Here is a 25228-nt window from a genome sequence, read left to right as displayed (position 1 = left end):
AGGCTCCTCCATCCATGGAATTTTCTAGACAAGAGTACTGGGGTGGGTTGCCATTTCCTTCTCCAGGGGATCTTCCCAACCCAGGGATCGAACCTGGGTCCCCCACATCGCGGGCAGCACTTTACGGTATAAGCCACCAAATTATATATATATATATATATATATATAAAATTCTTATTTGTCTTATATACCTACACTTCTTAAGGTATACAAATTGACATTATGATATATATATACACATATATATATACACACACACACACTGTGAAACAATCAACACACTCAAGTGCATTAACATATCTATCAGCTCACATAATTACCATTTTTGTGCTGATTTAACATTTAAGATCTCCCTTAACAAATTTCAAGTAGATACTCACCATGTTGACATTAGATCTCCCGAACTCGTACCCTTAGACCAACACTTCCTCATTTTCCCCTCTACCACCCCTGCCATCACCATTCTCCTCTCTGTGTCTAGTAGCTTGATGGGTTTAGATTCCACATGTAAGAGCATTGTTATTATTGTTCTTTGCTCAGTTGTGTCCAGCTCTTTGTGACTCCATGGACTGTAGCACACCAGGATTCCCTGTCTTTCACTATCTCCCCGAGTTTGCTTAAACTCATGTCCATTGAGTTGGTGATGCTATCCAACCATTTCATCCTCTGTCGTCCCCTTCTCCTCCCACCTTCAATCTTTCCCAGCATCGGTCTTTTCCAATGAGTTGGCTCTTCACATCAGGTGGCCAAAGTATTGGAGCTTCAGCTTCAGCATCAGTCCTTCCAGGGAATATTCAGAGTTCACTGTCCTTAGGATTGACTGGTTTCATCTCCTTGCTGTCCAAAGGACTCTCAAGAGGCTTTTCCAGTACCACAATTTGAAAGTATCTATTATCTGGTGCTCAGCCTTCTTTATGGCCCAACTCTCACATCTGTAAATGACTAATGGAAAAACTATAGCTTTGACTATACAGATCTTTGTCAGCAAAGTGATGTCTGCTTTTTAATATGCTGTCTAGGTTTGTCATAGCTTTCCTTCCAAGGAGCAAGAGGTCTTTTAATTTCATGGCTGCAGTCACCATCTGCAGTAATTTTGGAGCCCAAAAAACAAAATCTGTCACTGCTTCTACTTTTATCCTTTCTATTTGTCATGAAGTGATGGGACTGGATGCCATGATCTTCGTTTTTGGAAAGTTGAGTTTTAAGCCAGCTTTTCCACTATCCTCTTTCTCCCTTGCCAAGAAGCTCTTTAGTTCCTCTTCATTTTTTGCCATTAGAGTTGTATCATCTTGTTGATGGGCTTCCCCGATGGCTCAGCAGGTTAAGAATCCGTCTGCAATGTAGGAGACACAGGTTTGATCTCTGGGTCAGGAAGATCCCCTGGAGAAGGAAATGGCAACCCACTCCAGTATACTGGCTACAGTCTAAAGGGTTGCAGAGTTGAACACGACTAGCACACAGGCATCTTGTTGATATTTCTCACAGCAATCTTGATTTCATCTTGTATTTCATCCAGCCTAGCAAGTGAGGGCATGCATTGCAGTATTTGTCTTTCTTAGACTTATTTCACTCAGCATAATGTAGTCAAGGTTCATCCATGTTGTTGAAAATGGTATGTATATACACATATGCAGACATATACCACATTTTCTTTATCCATTTGTCCACTGACATACATTTAGGTTGTTTTCATTCCTTGACTACTGTGAGTAATTCTGCGATGAACATGGGACCCCAGATATTATTTTGAGACCCTGATTTCACTTCCTTTGGATATATATCAAGAAGTTGGTAAGTTTTTAATGCTGAGTTGTCATAATCTGAAGTTTTCTATAGTTTTAAAAGAAATTTTTGGACACGGTATGCTTCAAACATTAAACATTCCTATAACTCATTTAGTAACTCCAAAGGGGATATGGTTCAAACTGAGCTCATGTGGGGAGCAATTTGGAAGTACATTTGCAGAGCCAGTATTCTCATAGAAAATAAAGTCCTTATACTCATTTCCCAGACAAGGGAAATAGCTTATTAATACTGTTTTCAGAAAGTTGCCAATGAGGTGGAACACACTGATCACAAAGCCTGGGGGAAGAGGAACTAGAGACTCTTCAATGGCTCCATCAGCTTTGTTATGTGGAAGGGATTACTTTATTACTTGTTCTAATTCAGTGTTCACCTGATTTCCCATTTTCTCCCCTGGAAGGAAATAGGTACATAATATACAAATATTTCCATTTTCATGCTAGAGTAGGCTTGTTACTCCAAGGCCAACCAATCTACCTCTAAATACTTCTCACCCCAAATACACCTAATCTCCACCTAACAGTGGGTTCAATGGAGCATCCAAAGTTGAGGGTCCCTGGTATTCTGTGACTTCATTGGCCCAGGGTGGTACCTCAACATAAGATCTAGCTCCCTTCTCTCTCTTTACCACCCAGCAGAATATGTCTGGCCCCCTTACCACTTCTCTTCAAAATAACATTAGATCTCTGAGCCAGAGCAATTCTGCAGGTAGAACAAATAAAGGTATCCAAACTGGAAAAAATAAAGTCAAACTCTCTCTGTTTGCAGAAGCGTTAATCTTATATGTAGAAAACCCTTAATACTCCCCCATCACCTTGCCCCCAAAAACCTATTACGGCCCCACATCTGAAAGCTCTAGATGGGAAACCCTTCCTGGCCACAGGCACATTCTTGTGGCTTGAAGAGATTCTTGGCTTCTAGCAGCCTAACTCCTATCTCTGTCTCTGTCTTCATGTGGCCTCCAATATCTGTGCATTTGAGAGGTGATTAGGCCATGAGGTTGGAGCCCTCATGAATGGGGTCAATTAGCATCTTTATAAAAGAGGGTATCTTTCAATAATCTCTCTTCTGCTCTTTGGATTTCTGATCCTTTCACCAATACCACCTGTCTTGATTATTATAGCTTAATAGCAGCTCAGTATCTGGGAATGTGATTCCTCCAAATTTATACACGTTTCACCAGATCTTTTTGGCTATTAAGGTTGTTTTGCCCTTTCATAAAATTTTAGAATAGCAGGACTGATCTCAAAAAAAAATTTTTTTTTTACTTTGAAAGTTTTATTGGCTCATAAGATCTTTGCATATAAAAGAAATACCCAAAACACTACGCAGTAGTAAACCACAATTATATTTTTTTCTGCTGGAATTTGATTGCTATTAAATCTATAGCTTTGGAGAGAATTGATATGTTTGCTGCTCTGACTCTTCTAACCCATGAACATAGTAAATCTCTCTATTTATTTATATCTTTGATTTTATTCATGAGTTTTAAATAATTCAACATACAAATCCTGTACGTGTTTCTTCTATTGCACACAACATGACTATCTATATGAGTTTAGCAGGGTTATAAAGTACAAGATTAACATAGACACAGATCAGTTTCTATATGCTATCAATGAACATCTGTACATGGAAGTTTTTAAAAATGTCATTCAAAATATCTCTCCACAGAATGAAGTATATATAGGTTGTTTCCATGTCTTTTTTGTTGTTCAGTCATTCAGTCATGCCCGATTCTTTGCAACCCCCTGGACTGCAGCATGCCAGGCTTGCCTGTCCTTCACTGTCTCCCAGAGTTTCCTCAAACTCATGTCCATCAAGTCGATAATGCCATCCAACCATTCATCCTCTGTCACCATCATCTCCTCCTGCCCTCAGTCTTTCCCAGCATCAGGGTCTTTTCAAATGAGTTGGCTCTTCGCATCAGGTGGCCAAAGTATCAGAGCTTAAACTTCAGTCCTTCCAATGAATATTCAGGATTGATTTCCTTTAGGATTCACTGGTTTGATCTCCTTGCTATTCAAGGGACTCTAAAGAGTCTTCTCCAACAACACAATTCAAAAGCAGCAATTTGTCAGTGCTCAGACTTATTTATGGTCCAACTCTCACACCCATACATGACTACTGGAAAAAACATACCTTTGACTATATGGACCTCTATCAGCATATTGATGTCTCTGCTTTTTAATATGCTGTCTAGGTTTGTCATTGCTTTTCTTCCAAGGAATAAGCATCTTTTAATTTAATGGCTGCAGTCACCATCTGCAGTGATTTTGGAGCCCAAGAAAATAAAGTCTGTCTCAGTGTTTCCATTTTTTCTCCAGCAATTTGCCATGAAGTATGGCACTGGATGCCATGATTTTAGTTTTCTGAAATGTTGAGTTTTAAGCTAGATTTTTCACTCTCCTCTTTTACCTTCATCTTGAGGCTCTTTAGTTCCTCTTCACTTTCTGCCATTAGAGTGGTGTTATCTGCATATCTGAGGTTATTGATATTTCTCCTGGCAATCTTGATTCCAGCTTGTGCTTCATCCAGCCTAGCATTTCGCATAATGTACTCTGCATATAAATTAAATAAGCAGGGTGACAATATGCAGCCATGATGTACTCCTTTCCCAATTTGGAACCAGTCTGCTCCATGTCTGGTTCTAACAGTTGCTTCTTGACCTGCACACAGGTTTCTCAGGAAACGAGCAAGATGGTTTGGTATTCCCATCTCTCTAAGAATTTTCTACAGTTTGTTGTGATCCAGACAGTCAAAGGCTTTCACGTAGTCAATGAACCAGAGTAGATGCTTTTCTGGAATTCCCTTGCTTTTTCTATGATCCAACTGATGTTGGGAACTTGATCTCTGGTTCCTCTGCCTTTTCTAAATCCAGCTTGAACATCTGGAAGTTCTCGGTTCACATGCTATTCAAGCCTAGCTTTAAGGATTTTGAGCATGACCTTGCTAGCATCTGAAATGAGTGCAATTGTGTGGTAGTTTGAACATTCTTTGGCATTGCCCTTCTTTGGGGTTGGAATGAAAAGTAACCTTTTCCAGTCCTCTGGCCACTACTGAGTGTTCCAAATTTGCTGGCATATTGACTGCAGTACTTAAACAGCATCATCTTTTAGAATTTGAAATAGCTCAGCTGGAATTCCATCACCTTCCTAAGGCCCACTGTCTTCACATTCCAGCATGTCTGGCTCTCTAGGTGAGTGATCACACCATCATGGTTATCTGGGTCATTAAGATCTTTTTTGTACATTTCTTCTGTGTATTCTTGCCACCCCTTCTTAATCTCTTCTGCTTCTATTAGGTCCTTGCCGTTTCTGTCCCTTATTGTGCCCATGTTTGCATGAAATGTTCCCATGGAATCTCTAATTTTCTTGAAGAGATCTCTAGTCTTTCCCATTTTATTGTTTTCCTCTATTTCTTTGCAGTGATCACTGAGGATGGCGTTCTTATCTCTCCTTGCTATTCTTTGGAACTCTGCATTTAGATGGTATATATTTCCTTTTCTCCTTTTCCTTTTGCCTCTATTCTTTTCTCAGCTATTTGTAAGGCCTCCTCAGACAACCATTTTGCCTTGTTGTGTTTCCTTTTCTTTGGGATGGTTTTGATCATTGCCTCCTCTACAGTGTTACAAACCTCTGTCCATAGTTCTTCAGGCACTCTACCATGTCTAATCCTTTGAATCTATTTTTCAGTTCCACTGCATAATCATAAGGGATTTGATTTAGGTTATACCTGAATGGCTTAGTGGTGTTTCCTACTTTCTTCAATTTAAGTCTGAATTTTGCAATAAGGAACTCATGATCTGAGCCATAGTCTTGGCTATTTTGAATAATGCTGTAATGAATGTGGGTGTGCAAATATCTCTTTGAGATTCTGTTTTCAGTGCTGTTGGATATACACAAGTGACATCCCTGGTCATATGACAGTTCTTGCTTTGTTTTTGTTTTTTTGAGGACCTTCTGTATTCTTTTCCATACTGACTACACCATTTTACATTCCCACCAACAGAGCAGAAGGCTTTCAACTTCTTCACATCCTCACCACACATCTGTTCTTTGCTGTGTTTTTGATAATGGCCATCCTAAAGTGTGTGAAGTAATGTCTCACAGTGGTTTTGATTTGCATTTTTTGATGATTAGTGATGTTGAGCATCTTCTCAGGTTTGTTGGCCATTTGTTTATCTTCTTTGGAGAAATGTCTACTTAAGTCCTTTGCCCATGTTTAAATTAAGTTATTCTGTCATTCAGTTGTAGGAATTCTCTATATATTCTGGATATTAACCTCTTATCAGATATAGGATTTGCAAATATTTTCTCCCATTCTGTAGATTGCCTTTTCAATTGTTTCCTTTGATGATCAAAAGCTTTTAAGGTTAATGTAGTGCGTTCGTCTGTTTTTCCTTTTGTAACCTGTGCTTTTGGTGTAATATCTAAGAGTGAAAGTGAAGTCCCTCAGTCATGTCCAACTGTTTGCAACCCCATGGACTGTAGCCTACCAGGCTCCTCCATCCATGGGATTTTCCAAGCAAGAATACTGGAGTGGGTTGCCATTTCCTTCTCCAGGAGATCTTCCCGACCCAGGGATTGAACCTGGGTCTCCCACATTGAAGGCAGATACTTTACCATCTGAGCCACCAGGGAAGTCCCCTAATAGAAGTCATTGCCAAATTAGATTTCATGAGCTTTCCCCATTTTCTTCTGGGACTTTTATAGTTTTCAGTTGTACATTTCTGTTTTTATTCCATTTGAGTTAATTTTTGCATATTGTACAAGGTAGGGATCCACCTTGATTCTTTTGTATGCAACTCTCCATTTTTCCTAGCATCATTTATTGAAGAGAAGTCCTTTTCCCATCGTGTTCTTTTTTAAATTAATGTTCTCTTTGTAAATTATTTATTTGTTTTTGGTTGCTGCACATAGGCTTTACTCTAACTGTGTTGAGCGAGGGCTACTCTTTGTTTTTGTGGTATGCAGGCTTCTCGATGGGGTGGCTTCTCTTATTGTAAAGCACAGACTCTAGGCACGAGGGCTTCAATAGTTGGGGCATATGGGCTCAGCTGCTCCGAAACATGTGGAATCTTCCCAGACCAAGGATCCAACCCATGTTACCTGCACTGGCAGGTGGATTCTTATCCACAGTACCACCAGGGAAGTCCATCACATTAAGTATTCTTGGAAACTTGGTCAAAGATCATTTGACCACATATGTGACAGTTTAATTTGGGATTTATTATTCTGCTCCTTTGATCTTTATGTCTGTTTTTATGCTGGTACAACACTGTTTTGATTCCTGGGGCTTCTTAGTAAGTTTTGAAATGACGAAGTGTGAGATTTCAAACTTCATTCTTTTTAAAAATTGTTTTGGCCACTCAGGGTCCCTGGAGATTCCATATGAATTTTAGGATCGGCTTTTCTATTTCTGTAAACAAACAAAAACCAGCACTTTTGGGATTTTGTTAGTGATTGCACTAATTCTGTGAATCACTTTGAGTAGTATTTACATCTTAACAATATTAACACATTATTGACCTGGGGATTTTTGCAGAAACTAATGCCTGTGGCTGGTGATTTGTTATGCAAATGAATATTGAAACATTCCAGTCAATAATGTTTGGGTAACAAAAGATGTACTGATACATCTCTGGTCAATAATATGTCAACTTATTCAATCCATGTACATGGGATGTCTATTTATTTGTGTCTTCTTTACTTTTCTTCAGCAGCACTTTGTAGTCTGCACTGTATAAGTCTTTCACTTTTTGGTTAGGTTTATTCCTAAGTATTTTATTCATTTTGATGCTATTGTAAATGGATTATCTTCTTAATTTACTTTTTGGATTGTTCATTGTTAGTGTATACAAACAAAAGAGATGTTTTTGTATGATTTAATATCTTGCAACTTTGTTGAATTTATTACTTTTTATAGTTTTTTAGTGGTGTCTTTGAGGCTTTCTACATATAATATTATGTCATCTGTCAACAGAGATAATTTTACTTCCTCCTTTGCAATTTGGATGCTGTTTATTTCCATTTCTTGCCTAGTGCTCTGACTAGGACTTCCAGTTCCATGTTAAATGCCTGTTTTTAAATTGAGTTGCTTGTCTTTTAATTGTTTAGAGTAAGAGTTCTTTACATATTCTGGATGCTATACCATGATCAAATATATGATTTACATGTATTCTCTCCTATTCTGTGTGGACTTTTTCACTTTTTTCATAATGTCCTTCAGTGTACCAAATTTTAAATTTTTTACCAAGTTTATCTTTTTTTAAAAAAATTATTGCTTGTACATTTGGTGACATATTTAAGTAACCATTGCCATGTCCAAAGTTACAAAGATTTAAATCTATGAGTTTTATACTTTTAGCTTCTCTATATGGGTCTTTGACACATTTTAGGTTAACTTTTGTATACTGGGTGTGGCAGGACATCGGCATCTTAGTTGTAAATGAGTATGTTCCAAATGTTCTTTTCTTTAATTACCCTTTCTAGATTTTGATGTAAGGTTTATGTTGACTGCATACAAAGTCTTCCCATATCTCAATTTTCTGAAACAGCGTGGATAAGATTGTTATTTTTTCTTTAAACATTTGATAGACTATAACGCATTAGTGATCTTAGCACCACAATTCAAAAGCATCAATTATTTAGCACTTTGTTTATGGTCCAAATCTCATATCTGTACATGACTACTGGAAAAACCATAACTTTGAATATATAGACCTTTGTCAGCAAAGTGATATCTCAGATTTTTAATATGCTGTTTCATTTTGTCATAGGTTTCCTTCCAAGGAACAAACATCTTTTTATTTCATGGCTGCAGTTACTGTCCACAGTACTTCTGGAGCTTGAGAAAATAAAATCTGTTACTGCTTCCACTTCTTCCTCTTCTATTTGCCATGAAGTGATGGGACAAGATGCCATGATCATAGTTTTTTGAATGTTGAGTTTTAGGCCAGCTTCTTTACTCTCCTCTTTCACTTTCATCAAGAGGCTCTTTAGTTCCTCTTCACTTTCTGCCATAAGGGTGGTGTCATCTGCGTATCTGAGGTTCTTGATATTTCTCCTGGCAATCTTGATTCCAGCTTGAGCTTCATCCAGCCTGGCATTTTGCATGATGTATTCTGCATATGCTCTGATTTTATGTATTTTGTTAGATTTGGAAAGTTGTGCTTTTCTAGGAATGAATCCATTTAACTTACATTCTTCATAATATATTCTTATCCTTTCAAAATATGTAAGATTACAAGTGATTTTCCCTTTTTCATTCTCTACATTTGTAAGTTTATGCTCTGTATTTTTACCTTGATTGGTCTTCCTGGGGGCTTATTAATTTGACTGCTCTCTTTGAAAGAACCAAAGACCTATAAATGTCTCTCTAAGTACCCATTTAGTTGCATCCCAAATTTTACTTTTTTACAAAAATGATCATTCAGCTCAAAATATTTTCTGATTTCCCTTCTGATTTATTCTTTGATTCAGAGGGTATTTGTAAGTATATTATTAAACCTCAAAACATTGGATGACTTCACACACAAGATGAAATAAACACATACAATCCTTATCTTGCACTGAATTCAACTCTAAAACCCAGACAGAATTCCAGGCCTGGCTACTTGTGAACTCTGCAAAGCAAATAGTAACAGGTGGATTAGGGAAGGACACCAAAATTCAAAATACCATACAAGCCATGGATATAAACAAGACTTCAGAACTTACAATGTAATATCCAAAATAATCAAGCTAGGAACCGAAATTACTCAACATATAAAGAACCACAGAAATCTCATCGTGCATGGAAGAAGATAATGAACAGACACAAAAAAGCAAAATGAAACATATGCTGGAAATATCTGACAAAACTTTAAAGCAGCCATTATGAGACAGAATCACTAATCTGTATTTTTAGAAATCAGCGTAATGGTTCCCTTTGGAAAGGAGCAAAGGCTTAGCAATTGAGAGGAGCCACGCAAGGGGCTTCTGGGGAGCTAGTAAGTTTCTATTTCCTGATATATATTTTAGCTTCATAGGCACATTCGTGACCTGTGTTGGGGTTGTGTAGGTATCTTTATGCAAACTGATTGAGCTGGACACATAATTAGTGTGCTTTTCTGTCTCTGTGTTACACTTCCACTGAAAAGCTAAAATCAACAAACCAAACTAAGGTTATGAAGAAGCTCTAGAGTTTGCCGGAACTCATAAGTCAGAATAGAGTTTTGAAGTCTACAGCTGAAGGGATTCTATTTACTTCTCAGAAGGAGTACTTAACTGGGTTGATATTGAAGGTTGACAGGTATCAGAGAAGAATTCTTAAATTTGAGCTTAGTCCTCAAAGATGAGTGTTAGCCAGGCAATGGCTGGAGAAACAGGCAAACAATGAAGGGCTTCAGGTTTGAGTTTTTTTTTATTATGGATCAGGACCATTTCAGAAAAGCTATAGCATAGATACCAAATAGAAGGAAAAAAAGACAGGAATACAATGGGTGGGTAAAATGAAAACCAAAATTAAACCACTTTTTAACAAATAATGAAAATAAAAATACTGCTACTATCCTAGCATGGGATATACTTAAAGCTGAGACCAGTGGAAATTCATAGCCTTAAGCACTTACATCAATAAAAATGAAAGACAAAAAATATATTAAATAAATTCCAAACTCTAAAGGTTAATATAAAGTACAGGAAAATAACCAAAATAAAACATAAGGAAATAAAATTCAGAAGATTTGAAAAAAAAAAACATAAAGGAAATAATGAAAGATAAAGTAAAAATTTGTGAGAATGTGAGTAGGAACAAACAAACTAATACATAAAAATGTTTGGGGGGAAATTAACAATGAGTAGGGGGAGGTAACTATTGAAATAGAAGAGATTTAAAATACCATAAGAGACTCTCTGGTAGATAGATCTCTATGCAAATAAATTTGAAAATGAGACAAAATGAATAAGTTCTTAAGAAAATACAGGTCAATAAAAACTGACCTCATTAGAAAAAAAAGCATAAGTAGATCTATTACCATAAAAGAAACAGAGGAACTATCCCAACAAAGCATGATATGGAAACCTAAACCTAATAATACAAAAAAATTCCAAAAAGTTATCACTTATGACTCGATACAAAAGCAAAAACTAAAAATATTGGCAAAAACATCCCAATAACACATTAGGAAAACCTCATAGCATATTTTCCCAGGAAGCCAAGCTTGGCTCAATAGTAGGAAATCTATCAATATAATATACCATATTAACAGATCTAAAGAAAGCCTGAATTACCTTCATAGGTCCTGAAAAACTTAACAGAACTCAACAGTCATTCCTGAACAAACACAGAAAAAAAAAGAGGTAATTATGAAGGATTTATAGATATTTTCTTAATTTGCTGTTCAGTCGCTAAGTTGTGTCTGACTCCTTCTGACCCTGTGGACTGAAGCACAAAAGCCTTACCTGTCCTTCACCATCCCCCAGGGCTTCCTCAAACACAAAACAATTGAGTTGGTGATGCCATCCAACCATCTCATCCTCTGTTGTCCCCTTCTCCTCTCGCCTTCAATCTTTCCTAGCATCTGGGTCTTTTCTAGTGAGTCAGTTCTTCACATCATGTGGCTGAAGTATTGGAGCTTCAGCTTCAGCATCAGTTCTTCCAATGAATATTCAGAATCTGTTTCCTTTAGGACTGATTGGTTTGATCTCCACGCTGTCCCAGTACTTTCAAGAGTCTTCTCCAACATCACAGTTCAAAAGAATCAATTCTTCAGCACACAACCTTCTTTACAGTCCAACTTTCACATTCATAAATGACTACAGGAAAAGCCAGAGCTTTGATTATTTGCCGCTTCGTCGGCAAAGTGATGTCTCTGCTTTTTAATACGTGGTGTAGGTTTGTCACAGCTTTACTTCCAAGGAACAAGCATCTTTTAATTTCATGGCTGCAGTCACCATCTGCAGTGAGTTTGGAGCCCAAGAAAATAAACTCTGTCACTGTTTCCATTTTTTCCCCATCTCTTTGCCATGAGGTGATGAGACTGGATACCAAATCTTCGTTTTTTGAATGTTGAGTTTTAAGCCAGCATTTTCATTCTCTCACCTTTATCAAGAGGCTCTTTAGTTCCTCTTTGTTTACTGCCATTAGGGTGGTGTCACCTGCATATCTGAGATTGCTGATATTTCTTCTGGAAATCCTTATTCCAGCTTCTGATTCATCCAGCACAGCATTGCTCATGATGTATTCTGCAAAGAAGTGAAATAAGCAGGGTAACAATATACAGCTTTGACATACTCCTTTCCCAAATTTGAACGACTTCATTGCTCCATGTCAGGTTCTAACTGTTGCTTCTTGACCTGCATACAGGTTTCTCAGGAGGCAGCTGAGGTGATCTGGTATTCCAACCTCCTTAAAAATTTTCCACAGTTTGTTGTGATCCAGACAGTCAAAGGCTTTCATGTAGTCAATGAAGGAGAAATAGATGTTTTTCTGAAACTCCTTTTCTTTTTTCTATGAGCCAATGGATGTTGGAAATTTGATCTCTGGTTCTTCTCCCTTTCATAATCCAGCTTGTGCATCCGGAAGTTCTTGGTTCACATGCTGTTCAAGCCTAGCTTGAAGGATTTTGAGCATGACCTTGCTAGCAAGTGCAATGAATGCAATTTGTGCAGCAGTTTAAACATTCTCTTGCATTCCCTTTTTGGGACTGGAATGAAAACTGATCTTTTCCAATCCTGTGGTCACTGCTGAGTGCTCTAAATTTGCTGGCATATTGAGTGCAGCACTTTAACAGCGTTATCTTTTAGGATGTGAAATAGCTCAGCTGGAATGCCATCACCTCTTCTAGCTCTGTTCATAGTAATGCTTCCTAAGGCCCACTTGACATTACACTCCAGGATGTCTGGCTCTAGGTGAGTGATCACACAATTGTCATTCTCTGGGTTGTGAAGATCTTTTTTGTACAGTTCTTCTGTGTATTCTTGCCAGCTCTTCTGCATGGCATGGCTCATAGCCTCAGTGAGTTACACAAGGCTGTGATCCATGTGATCATTTTGGCACCTTTCCTGTGATTGTGGTTTTCAATCTGTCTGCTCTTTGATGGATGAGGATAAGAGACTTGTGCAAGCTTCCTAACGTGAGGGGCTGGCTGTGGGTCTTACACTGGTGGGCAGGATCATATTTAGTAAATCTTTAATCCAATTTTCTGCTGATGTGTGGGATTGTGTTTCCTCCCTATAGTTTGGCCTGAGGCGGCCCAGTCCTGGAGTCTGCAGTCTTCATGGTAGGGCTATAGGCTCAATGGTTCAATCCCTGGTTCAGGAAGAGCGCAGCCCACTCCAGTATTCTTGCCTGGAGAATCCAATAGAACAGAAAAGCCTGGTGGGCTACAGTCCACGGGGTCGCAAAGAGTCTGACATGACTGAAGCCACTTAGCACAGCACAAGAGTCTCTGGCAGACATGGGGTATGACTGTAACATGATTGTACCCATCCTAACATCTCGTGGTTTTTCCTTTGTCCCTGAACATGGGGTATTTATTTTTTGGTGGGTTTCAACATCCTCCTTTCAATGGTTGTTCACCAGCTAGTGTGATTTTGGTGTTCTTACAGGAGATGAATGCACGTCCATCTACTCCACCATCTTCAGTTCCTTAATTTTCTTAATAGGAAAGCATATGTATCAGTTCAGTCACTCAGTCGTGTCCAACTCTTTGTGACCCAATGAACTGCTGCACGCCAGGCCTCCCTGTCCATCACCAACTCCCAGAGTTTACCAAACTCATATCCATTGAGTCAGTAATGCCATCCAACCATCTCATCCTCTGTCGTCCCCTTCTCCTCCTGCCCTGAATCTTTCCTAGCACCCGGGTCTTTTGAAATGACTCAGCTCTTCATGTCAGGTTGCCAAAGTATTGGAGTTTCAGCTTCAACATCACTCCTTCCAATGAATACCCAGGACTGATCTCCCTTAGGACGTACTCGTTGGATCTCCTTGCAGTCCAAGGGGACTCTCAAGAGTCTTCTCCAACACCATAGTTCAAACATCAATTCTTCGGTGCTCAGCTTTCTTATTTAATAGTGAAATACTACAGGAATTTACACCAGGATGAGAAACAAAGTAAGACCGCCTACTATTTTCCAATGTTATATAAATATAAAGGAGATACTAGGCAATGCAGTAGCACCTAAGAAAGTCAATCAGATGCATAAGAACTGGAGAGTAAAACAACTTCTATTTACAGGTAAGACATAATATTTATCTGTAAAGCTCTAGAGAATCAAATGTAAAATTAACCCAAGGAATGAAAGAACTCAGGATCATAAAAAATGTTAATACAGAAATAATAGCCTTCAAATATACAACTCAAAGAGTCATGGTGGGAAAAACAAACCCATTCAAAATGCAAACAAAAGAATCACATGTGCAACAAAATTTGAGATCTGCTGTGTTAGAACATGGAATGAAGCAGGGCAAAGACTAATAGAGTTTTGTCAAGAAAATGCACTGGTCATAGCAAACACCCTCTTCCAACAACACAAGAGAAGACTCTACACATGGATATCACCAGATGGTCAACACCAAAATCAGACTGATTATATTCTTTGCAGCCAAAGATGGAGAAGCTCTATACAGTCAGCAAAAACAAGACCAGGAGCTGACCGTGGCTCAGATCATGAACTCCTTATTGCCAAATTCAGACTTAAATTGAAGAAAGTGGGGAAAACCACTAGACCATTCAGGTATGACCTAAATCAAATCCCTTATGATTATACAGTGGAAGTGAGAAATAGACTTAAGGGCCTAGATCTGATAGACAGAGTGCCTGATGAACTATGGACTGAGGTTCATGACATTGTACAGGAGACAGGGATGAAGACCATCCCCATGGAAAAGAAATGCAAAAAAGCAAAATGGCTGTCTGGGGAGGCCTTCCAAATAGCTGTGAAAAGAAGAGAAGTGAAAAGCAAAGGAGAAAAGGAAAGCTATAAGCATCTGAAGGCAGAGTTTGAAAGAATAGCAAGAAGAGATAAGAAAGCCTTCCTCAGCGATCAGTGCAAAGAAAAGAGGAAAACAACAGAATGGAAAAGACTAGAGATCTCTTCAAGAAAATTAGAGATACCAAGGGAACATTTCCTGCAAAGATGGGCTCGATAAAGGACAGAAATGGTATGGACCTAACAGAAGCAGAAGATATTGAAAAAAGGTGGCAAGAATACACAGAGGAACTGTACAAAAAAGATCTTCACGATCCAGATAATCACAATAGTGTGATCACTGACCTAGAGCCAGACATCATGGAATGTGAAGTCAAGTGGGCCTTATGAAGAAGCATCACTATGAGCAAAGTGAGTGGAGGTGATGGAATTCCAGTTGAACTAATTCAAATCCTAAAAGATGATGCTGTGAAAGTGCTGAACTCAATATGCCAGCAAATTTGGAAAACTCAGCAGTGGCCACAGGACTGGAAAAGGTCAGTTTTAATTCCAAGCCCTAAGAAAAGCAATACCAAAAAATGCTCAAAGTATCGCACAACTGCACTCATCTCACACGCTAGCAAAGTAATGTTCAAACTTCTCCAAGCCAACCTTCAGCAATACGTGAACTGTGAAATTCCAGATGTTCAAGCTGGTTTTAGAAAAGGCAGAGAAACCAGAGTTCAAATTGCCAACATCCACTGGATCATCAAAAAACCAAGAGAGTTCCAGAAAAACATCTATTTCTGCTTTATTGACTACTACAAAGCCTTTGAGTGTGTGGATCACAATAAACTGTGGAAAATTTTTCAGGAGATGTGAATACCAGACCACCTGACTTGAGAAATCTGTACGCAGGTCAGTAAGTAACAGTTAGAAGTGGACGTGGAACAACAGACTAGTTCCAAACAGGAAAAGGAGTACATCTGGCTGTATACTTTCACCCTGCTTATTAACTTATATGCAGAGTACATCAGGAGAAATGCTGGGCTGGATGAAGCACAAGCCAGAATCAAGATTGCCGGGAGAAATATCAATAACCTCAGATATGCAGATGACACCACCCTTATGGTAGAAAGTGAAGAAGAACTAAAGAGCCTCTTGATGAAAGTGAAAGAGGAAAGTAAGAAAGTTGGTTTAAAGCTCAACATTCAGAAAACAAAGATCATGGCATCTGGTCCCATCACTTCATGGCAAATAGATGGAAAAACAGTGGAAACAGTGTCAGACTTTATTTTTAGGGCTCCAAAATTACTGCAGATGGTGACTGCAGCCATGAAATAAACAGACACTTACTCCTTGGAAGAAAAGTTATGACCATGAAATTCACCTTTTTCTCAAGTGCACACGGAACCTTCTCCAGGAAAGATCATATTCTGGGGTATCAATCTAGCCTTGGTAAATTAAAAAAAATTGAAATCATTCCAAGCATCTTTTCTGACCACAATGCAGTAAGATTAGATCTCAATTACAGGAGAAAAACTATTAAAAATTCCAACATAAGGAGGCTGAACATCACACTGCTGAATACCCAACAAATCACTGAAGAAATCAAAAAAGAAATCAAAATATGCATAGAAACGAATGAAAATGAAAACACAACCCAAAACCTATGGGACACTGTAAAAGCAGTGCTAAGGGGAAGGTTCATAGCAATATAGGCATACCTCAAGAAACAAGAAAAAAGTCAAATAAAGAACCTAACTCTACACGTAAAGCAACTAGAAAAGGAAGAAATGAAGAACCCCAGGGTTAGTAGAAGGAAAGAAATCTTAAAAATTAGGGCAGAAATAAATGCAAAAGAAACAAAAGAGACCATAGCAAAAATCAACAAACCCAAAAGCTGGTTCTTTGAAAGGATAAATAAAATTGACAAACCATTAGCCAGAATCATCAAGAAACAAAGGGAGAAAAATCAAATCAATAAAATTAGAAATGAAAATGGAGAGATCACCATATACAACACAGAAATACAAAGGATCATAAGAGACTATAATCAGCAACTATATGCAAATAAAATGGACAACTTGGAAGAAATGGACAAATTCTTAGAAAAGTACAACTTTCCAAAACTGGACCAGGAAGAAACAGAAAATCTTAACAGATGCATCACAAGCACAGAAATTGAAACTGTAATCAGAAATCTTCCAGCAAACAAAAGCCCAGGTCCAGATGGCTTCACAGCTGAATTCTACAAAAAATTCAGAGAAGAGTAAACACCTATCCTACTCAAACTCTTCCAGAAAATTGCAGAAGAAGGTAAACGTCCAAACTCATTCTATGAGGCCACCATCACCCTAATACCAAAACCTGACAAAGATGCCACAGAAAAATAAGAAAACTACAGGCCAATATCACTGATGAACATAGATGCAAAAATCCTTAACAAAATTCTAGCAATCAGAATCCAACAACACATTAAAAAGATCATACACCATGACCAAGTGGGCTTTATCCCAGGGGTACGAGGATTCTTCAATATCTGCAAATCGATCAATGTAATACACCACAATAACAAAATGAAGAATAAAAGCCACATGATTATCTCAATAGATGCAGAGAAATCCCTTGACAAATTTTAACATCCATTTATGATAAAAACTCTCCAGAAAGCAGGAATAGAAGGAACATACCTCAACATAATAAAAGCTATATATGACAAACCCAGAGCAAACATTATCCTCAATGGTGAAAAATTGAAAGCATTTCCTCTAAAGTCAGGAACAAGACAAGGGTGCCCACTCTCACCACTACTATTCAACATAGTTTTGGAAGTTTTGGCCACAGCAATCAGAGCAGAAAAAGAAATAAAAGCAATCCAAGTTGGAAAAGAAGAAGTAAAAATTTCAGTTTGCAGATTACATGATCCACTACATAGAAAACCCTAAAGACTCCACCAGAAAAGTACTAGAGCTAAGAAATGAATATAGTAAAGTTGCAGGATATAAAATCAACACACAGAAATCCCTTGCATTCCTATACACTAATAATGAGAAAATAGAAAGAGAAATTAAGGAAACAATTCCATTCACCATTGCAATGAAAAGAATAAAATACTTAGGAGTATATCTACCTAAAGAAACTAAAGACCTATATATAGAAAACTATAAAACACTGGTGAAAGATATCAAAGAGGACAATAATAGATGGAGAAATATACCATGTTCATGGATATGAAGAATAAATATAGTGAAAATGAGTATACTACCCAAAGCAATCTATAGATTCAATGCAATCCCTATCAAGCAACCAACAGTATTTTTCAGAGCTAGAACAAATAATTTCACAATTTGTATGGAAATACAAAAAACCTCGAATAGCCAAAGCAATTTTGAGACAGAAGAATGGAACTGGAGGAATCAACCTGCCTGACTTCAGGCTCTACTACAAAGCCGCAGTCATCAAGACAGTATGGTACTGGCACAAAGACAGAATTATAGATCAATGAAACAGAAAGTGCAGAGATAAATCCATGCACCTATGGACACCTTATCTTTGAAAAAGGGGGCAAGAATATACAATGGAGAAAAGACAATCTCTTTAACAAGTGGTGCTGGGAAAAGTGGTCAACCACTTGTAAAAGAATGAAACTAGAATACTTTCTAACACCATACACAAAAATAACTCAAAATGGATTAAAGATCTAAACATAAGACCAGAAACTATAAAACTCCTAGAGGAGAACATAGGCAAGACAATCTCTGACATAAATCACAGCAGGATTCTCTATGACCGACCTCCTAGATTATTGGAAATAAAAGCAAAAATAAACAAATGGCACCTAATTAAAATTAAGAGCTTCTGTACAACAAAGGAAACTATAAGCAAGGTGAAAAGATAGCCTTCAGAATGTGAGAAAATAATAGCAAATGAAGCAATTGACTAACAACTAATCTCAAAAATATACAAGCAACTCCTGCAGCTCAATTCCAGAAAAATAAACGACCCAATCAAAAAATGGGCCAAAAACTAAACAGACATTTCTCCAAAGAAGATATACAGATGGCTAACAAACACATGAAAAGATGCTCAACATCACTCATTATCAGAGAAATGCAAATCAAAACCACAATGAAGTACCATTTCATGCCAGTCAGAATGGCCGCTATCCAAAAGTCTACAAGCAATAAACGTTGGAGAGGGTGTGGAGAAAAGGGAACCCTCTTACACTGTTGGTGGGAATGCAAACTAGTACAGCCACTATGGAGAACAGTGTGGAGATTCCTTAGAAAACTGGAAACAGAACTGCCTTATGACCCAGCAATCCCACTATTGGGCATACACACCAAGGAAACCAGAATTGAAAGAGACACGTGTACCCTCAATGTTCATCACAGCACTGTTTATAATAGCCAGGACATGGAAGCAAGCTAGATGTCCATCAGCAGATGAATGGATAAGAAAGCTGTGGTACATATACACAATGGAGTATTACTCAGCCATTAAAAAGATTACATTTGAATCAGTTCTAATGAGGTGGATGAAACTGGACCCTATTATACAGAGTGAAGTAAGCCAGAAAGAAAACACCAATACAGTATACTAATGCATATATATGGAATTTATAAAGATGGTAATGGTAACTATGCGAGACAGCAAAAGAGACACAGATGTATAGAACAGTCGTTTGGACTCTGTGGGAGAGGGAGAGGGTGGGATGATTTGGGAGAATGGCATTGAAACATGTATAATATCGTATATGAAATGAATTGCCAGTCCAGGTTCAATGCATGATACAGGATGCTTGGGGCTGGTGCACTGGGATGACCCAGAGGGATGGTATGGGGAGGGAGGTGGGAGGGGGGTTCAGTATGGGGAACACGTGTATACCTGTGGCGGATTCATGTTGATGTATGGCAAAACCAATACAGTATTTTAAAGTAATTAGCCTCCAATTAAAATAAATAAATTTATATTAAAAAAAGAAAAGTTATGACCAACCTAGATAGCATATTAAAAAGTAGAGACATTACTTTGTCAACAAAGGTCCATCTAGTCAAGGCTATGGTTTTTCCAGTGTGGATATGAGAGTGGGACTATAAAGAGAGCTTAGTGCCAAATAATTGATGCTTTTGAACTGTGGTGTTGGAGAACACTCTTGAGAGTCCCTTGGACTGTAAGAATATCAAACCAGTCCATCCTAAAGTAGATCAGTCCTGAGTATTCATTGAAGGACTGATATTGAAGTTGAAACTCCAATACTTTGGCAACCTGATGCAAAGTGCTGACTCATTTGAAAAGACCCTGGTGCTGGGAAAGATTGAAGGCAGGAAAAGAAGGGGACGACTGAAGATGAGATGGCTGGATGGCATCACTGACTCAATGGACATGGAAGCCTGGCATACTGCAGTCCATGGGGTCACAAAGAGTTGGACACAACTGAGCAACTGAACTTAACTGAACTGAAAGAAGGAATGCAGCTGCTGGGCCAAATTGGAAATGATGCTCAGTTTGGATGAGTCTGGTGGTGAAAGTGAAGGCTGATGCTGTGAACAATAATACTGCATAGGAACCTGGAACTTTAGGTCCATGAATCAAAGTAAATTGGAAGTGGTCAAACAGGAGATGGCAAGAGTGAACTTCAACATTTTAGGAATCAGTGAAGTAGAATGGACGGGAATGGGCTAATTTAATTAAAACGTCCACTGTATCTACTTCTGTGGGCAAGAACCCCTTAGAAGAAATGCAGTAGCCCTCACAGTCAACAAAAGAGTCTGAAATGCAGTACTTGGATGCAATCTCAATAACAACAGAATGATCTCTGTTTGTTTCCAAGGCGTATCACAGCAATCCAAGTCTACACCCTGACCACTAATCCTGAATAAGCTGAAGTTGAATGGTTCTGTGAAGACCTACAAGATTTTATATAACTAACAGCAGAAAAGATGTCCTTTTCATCATACAGAATGGAATGCAAAAGTAGGAAGTCAAGAGATAACCAGAAGTAACAGGTTAAGTTTGGCCTTGGGGTACAGAATGAAGCAAGGCAAGGGCTAACAGAGTTTTGCCAAGAGTATGCACTGGTCATAGCAAACACCCTTGTCCAAAAACACAAAAGATGACTGTATACGTGGACATCACCAGATGGTCAACAGCAAAATCAGACTGATTATATTCTTTGCAGTCAAATGTGGAGAAGTCAGCAAAACAAGACTGGAAGCTGACTGTGGTTCAGATCATGAGCTCCTTATTGCAAAAATTAGGCTTAAACTGAACAAAGCAGAGAAAACCACTGGGCCATTCAGGTATAACCTAAATAAAATCCCCTATTATACAGTGGAGGTGACAAATAGATTCAAGGGATTCAATCTGGTGGAGTGCCTGAACTAGGGATGGAGGTTTGTAACACTGTACAGGAGGCAGTGACCAAAACCATCCCAAAGAAAAAGAAATTCAAGAACACAAAATGGTTGTCTGAGAAGAAAAGGAGAAAAGAAAACATATATCTATCTGAATGCAGAGTTCCAAACAATAGCAAGGAGAGACAAGAAAGCCTTCTTAAGTGAACAATGCAAAGAAATAGAGAAAAACAATAGAATGGGAAAGACCAGAGATATCTTCAACAAAATTAGAGGTACCAAGGGAAAATTTCATGCAAAGATGGGCACAATAAAAGACAGAAATGGTATGGACCTAAGAGAAGCAGAAAAGATTAAGAAGAGGTGGCAAGAATACACAGAAGAACTGAACCAAAAACATCTTAATGACCTGCATAACCACGATGGTGTGGTCACTAACTTTGAACCAGACATCCTGGAGTGTGAAGTCAAGTGGGCCTTAGGAAGCATTACTATGAACAGAGCTAGTGGAAGTGATAGCATTCCAGCTGAGCTATTTCAAATCCTAAAAGATAATGCTGTTAAAGTGCTGCACTCAATGTGCCAGCAAATTTGGAGCACTCAGCAGTGACCACAGGACTGGAAAAAATCAGTTTTCATTATAATCCCAAAGAAGGACAGTGCCGAAGAATGTTCAAACTACTGCACAACTGCACTCATTTCACATGCTAACAAGGTCATGCTCAAAAAAATCCTTCAAGCTAGGCCTGAACAGCATGTGAACCAAGAATCCAGATGTACAAGCTGGATTTAGAAAAGGCAGAGGAACCAGAAATCAAGTTTCCAAAATCCATTGGCTCGTAGAAAAAGCAAGGGAGTTCCAGAAAAACATCTATTTCTCCTTCATTGACTTCGTGAAAGTCTTTGACTATGTGTGCACTTAGTCACTCAGTCGTGTCCGACTCCTTGCAACCCCATTTACTGCAGCCCGCCAGGTTCCTCTGTCCATGGAGATTCTCCAAGCAAGAAGACTGGAGTGGGTTTCCATTTCCTTCTCCAAGGTATCTTCCCAACCCTGGGATCAAATCCAGGTCTCCTGCATTTCAGGCAGATTCTTTATCATCTGAGCCTGTGTGGATCACAACAAACTGTGGAAAATTTTTAAGAGGTAGGAATACCAGATCACCTTATGTGCCTCCTGAGAAACCTGTATGCAGGCCAAGAAGCAACAGTTAGAACCAGACATGGAACAATGAACTGGTTCAAAATTGGGAAAGGAGTATGTCAAGGCTGTATATTGTCACCCTGCTTATTTAACTGCTATGCAGAGTACATCATGCGAAATGCTGGGCTGGATGAAGCACAAACTGTAGTCAAGATTGCTTGGAGAAATATCAACATCCTCAGATATGCGGATGATACCACTCTAATGGTAGGAAGTGAAGAAGAACTAAAGAGCCTCTTGATGAGGGTGAAAGAGTAGAGTGAAAATGCTGGCTTAAAACTCAGCATTCAAAAATCAAAGATCATGGCATCCAGTCCCATCACTTTATGGCAAACAGATGGTTAAAGAATGGAAACAGTGACAGACTTTATTTTTTGGGCTCCAAAATCATTGCAGATGGTGACTGCAGCCACAAAATTAAAAGACTCCTTGGGCTTCTTGGAAGAAAAGCTTTGGCAACCTAGACAGCATATTAAAAAGCAGAGACATCACTTTGACAACAGTCTGTACTGTCAGATCTATGGTTTTTCAGTAGTCATATATGGATGTGAGAGCTGGACCATAAGGAAGACTGAATGCCAAAGAATTCACGCTTTCCAACTGTGGTGCTGGAGAAAACTCTGTGAGTCCCTTGGTCTGTGAGGAGATGAAACCAGTCAATCCTAAAGGAAATGAACCTTGAATATTAATTTGAAGGACTGATGCTGAGGCTGATCCTTCAATACCATGTTCACCTGATGCGAAGAGCAGACTCATTGGAAAAGACCTTGATGCTGGTAAACATTGAAGGCAGGAGGAGAAAGGGGCAACAGAGGATGAGATAGTTGGATGGCATCACCAACTTAGTGTTCATGAGTTGGAGCAGACTCCAGTAGTTAGTGAAGGACAGGGAAATCTGGTGTGCTGCAGTCCATGGGGTTGCAAAGAGTCAGTCGGACAGGACTTAGCAACTGAACAACAACATCATACTTAATGCTGAAATGCTGATTTCTCCATAGATCAAGAAGAAGGCTACCATGACTGCTCTCACTGTCTTTAACCTGTATTCAGCAGTTTATTAAAGCTCTCATTGAATGCAGTAAGGTGAGAAAAATAAACATCCAGATTGGAAAGAAAGAAGTAAAACTTCCTTTAATCACAGATGATGATCTATGTATTAATAGGCAGTCCAACAGACTCTTCAGAAAAAGTTACCAAAATTAACAAGTGAATGTAGCCAAGTTGTAGGATACAATCAATATAAAAAAATCAAATGTATTTTGTATAGCAGCAAAGAACAGTAGTAGGAAATGAAATTAAAACAGGATGATAAAAACATGTAATATGTGGGGATAAGTCTGACAAAAGATATGCAAGACCTATACACTGAAAATGACAATAAATTGTTGAGAGAATTCACGACCTAAATAAATGGACACATATACCATGTTCATGGACTGGAAAACTCAGTATCTTAAGATATCAATTCTCTTCAAAATGATCAACAGAGTCAATATCATCCCAATAAAAAAATCCCAGCAGGCTATTTTAGAAATCAGCCTGGTAATTTCTGAAAAAGTTAAATATACACCTACCATATGCATCAGCCAGTCTGCTCCTAGGTATTTCATAAGGGAAGAGACAGTATATGTCCATACAAAAATTTGCACACTAATGTTCAAAGCAGCTTTATTTGTAATAGACAAAAACTGCAAGTAACTCAAATATCTATCAACAGGTGAATGGATAAAGAAACTGTGGCATTAGCTCTAAGATTTAATACTGTTCTATAATGAAAATAATGAACTATTGATATATCCTATAACATGGATGAATTTCAAAATAATTCTGTTGTTTGAAAGGAAACAAACTACATATTCTATGTGTGTGTGTGCATGCTCAGTCACTCAGTCATGTCTGACTCTGTGATCCCATGGACTGTAGCCTGCCAGACTCCTATATTTATGGGATTTCCCGGGGAAGAATACTAGAGTGGGTTGCCATTTCCTCCTCCAGGGGATCTTCTTGACCCAGGGATCAAACCCACATCTCCTGCATTGGATTCTCTACTGCTGAGCCTCTACATATATGCAGATTTCTAGAAAATGCAGAGTAATCTTTAGTGACAGCAAGCCAGGGTTTCCTGGGGTTTGAGGAGGGACATGAAATGGCAAGAGGGAGGAATTACAAAGGGGCATAAAAAAATTTGAAGGATGATGGATGTCTTTATCGTCTTGATTGTGGTGATGGTATGTATAGGTATGTATATGTCAAAACTTATCAAATTGTATACTTTAAACGTGTAGTTTATGTCAATTATACCTCAGTAAAACTGCTTAAAAAATAAAAGGAACCAGTTCCTTGGAGAAATGCTAAATCTAGGACTGAATGCAGGAAAAGGAAGAGATGAAGCTGCAACATCTTCTTGTGTTAGAATATCAGGTAGTACTCAAAGAATGGTGGGAACATGTCAAGAGAACATAGGAGGGGCTTCCAATGGCCAATTCTGAAACAATGTGTGTCTCAAAATAGCTGGTGACAATAATGGGTTAAAACCTATTAGTAAAACAAGAATCCAGGTGTCCACACTAATGTAAATAAATAAACAAATAGCAAGAAGGACAAGCCCTTCCCTGCAGTGGAATGCTAACTAGTAAATGTAGGTGGAATGATGGAATTAGACCATTGCCTTTGATAACCATTTTAGTAATAAACAATTAGGAAAGACTCATTTAATGAATGCTAAAACTCCCCACAAGATACTTACTAATTTCAATGGTAAAAATTTACAGTGGAAAACCTCATAGACATTAAGCACATGCAAAGCTCCGGTCACATATGATGGGACAAATTGATATCATGTGCCTCCTAAAACAAATCACTAAGAACACAATATCACTTTTGTGGTATTATTGCCAAAATTGCATAATCTCCATCTAATTATGACAAAACATAAACAAATCCAAAACAAAGGACATTTTCCC

At 38.4% G+C, this 25228-nt stretch overlaps 1 protein-coding gene across 5 annotated transcripts in view; it reads right to left on the bottom strand.

Moving 5' to 3' along the window:
• BRCC3 (BRCA1/BRCA2-containing complex subunit 3) overlaps positions 1 to 25228 on the bottom strand; it is a 79397-nt gene that overhangs the window by 5569 nt on the left and 48600 nt on the right. The window lies entirely within an intron of this gene.

Source organism: Bos grunniens, chromosome X (assembly GCF_055505025.1).
Source record: "Bos grunniens cultivar Pamir isolate PY7600 chromosome X, Bosgru_T2T1.0, whole genome shotgun sequence".
In the NCBI taxonomy this organism is placed as follows: domain Eukaryota; kingdom Metazoa; phylum Chordata; class Mammalia; order Artiodactyla; family Bovidae; genus Bos; species Bos grunniens.
Note: the sequence above shows the minus strand (reverse complement) of the source record. Positions and strands in the feature narration are given on the sequence as shown.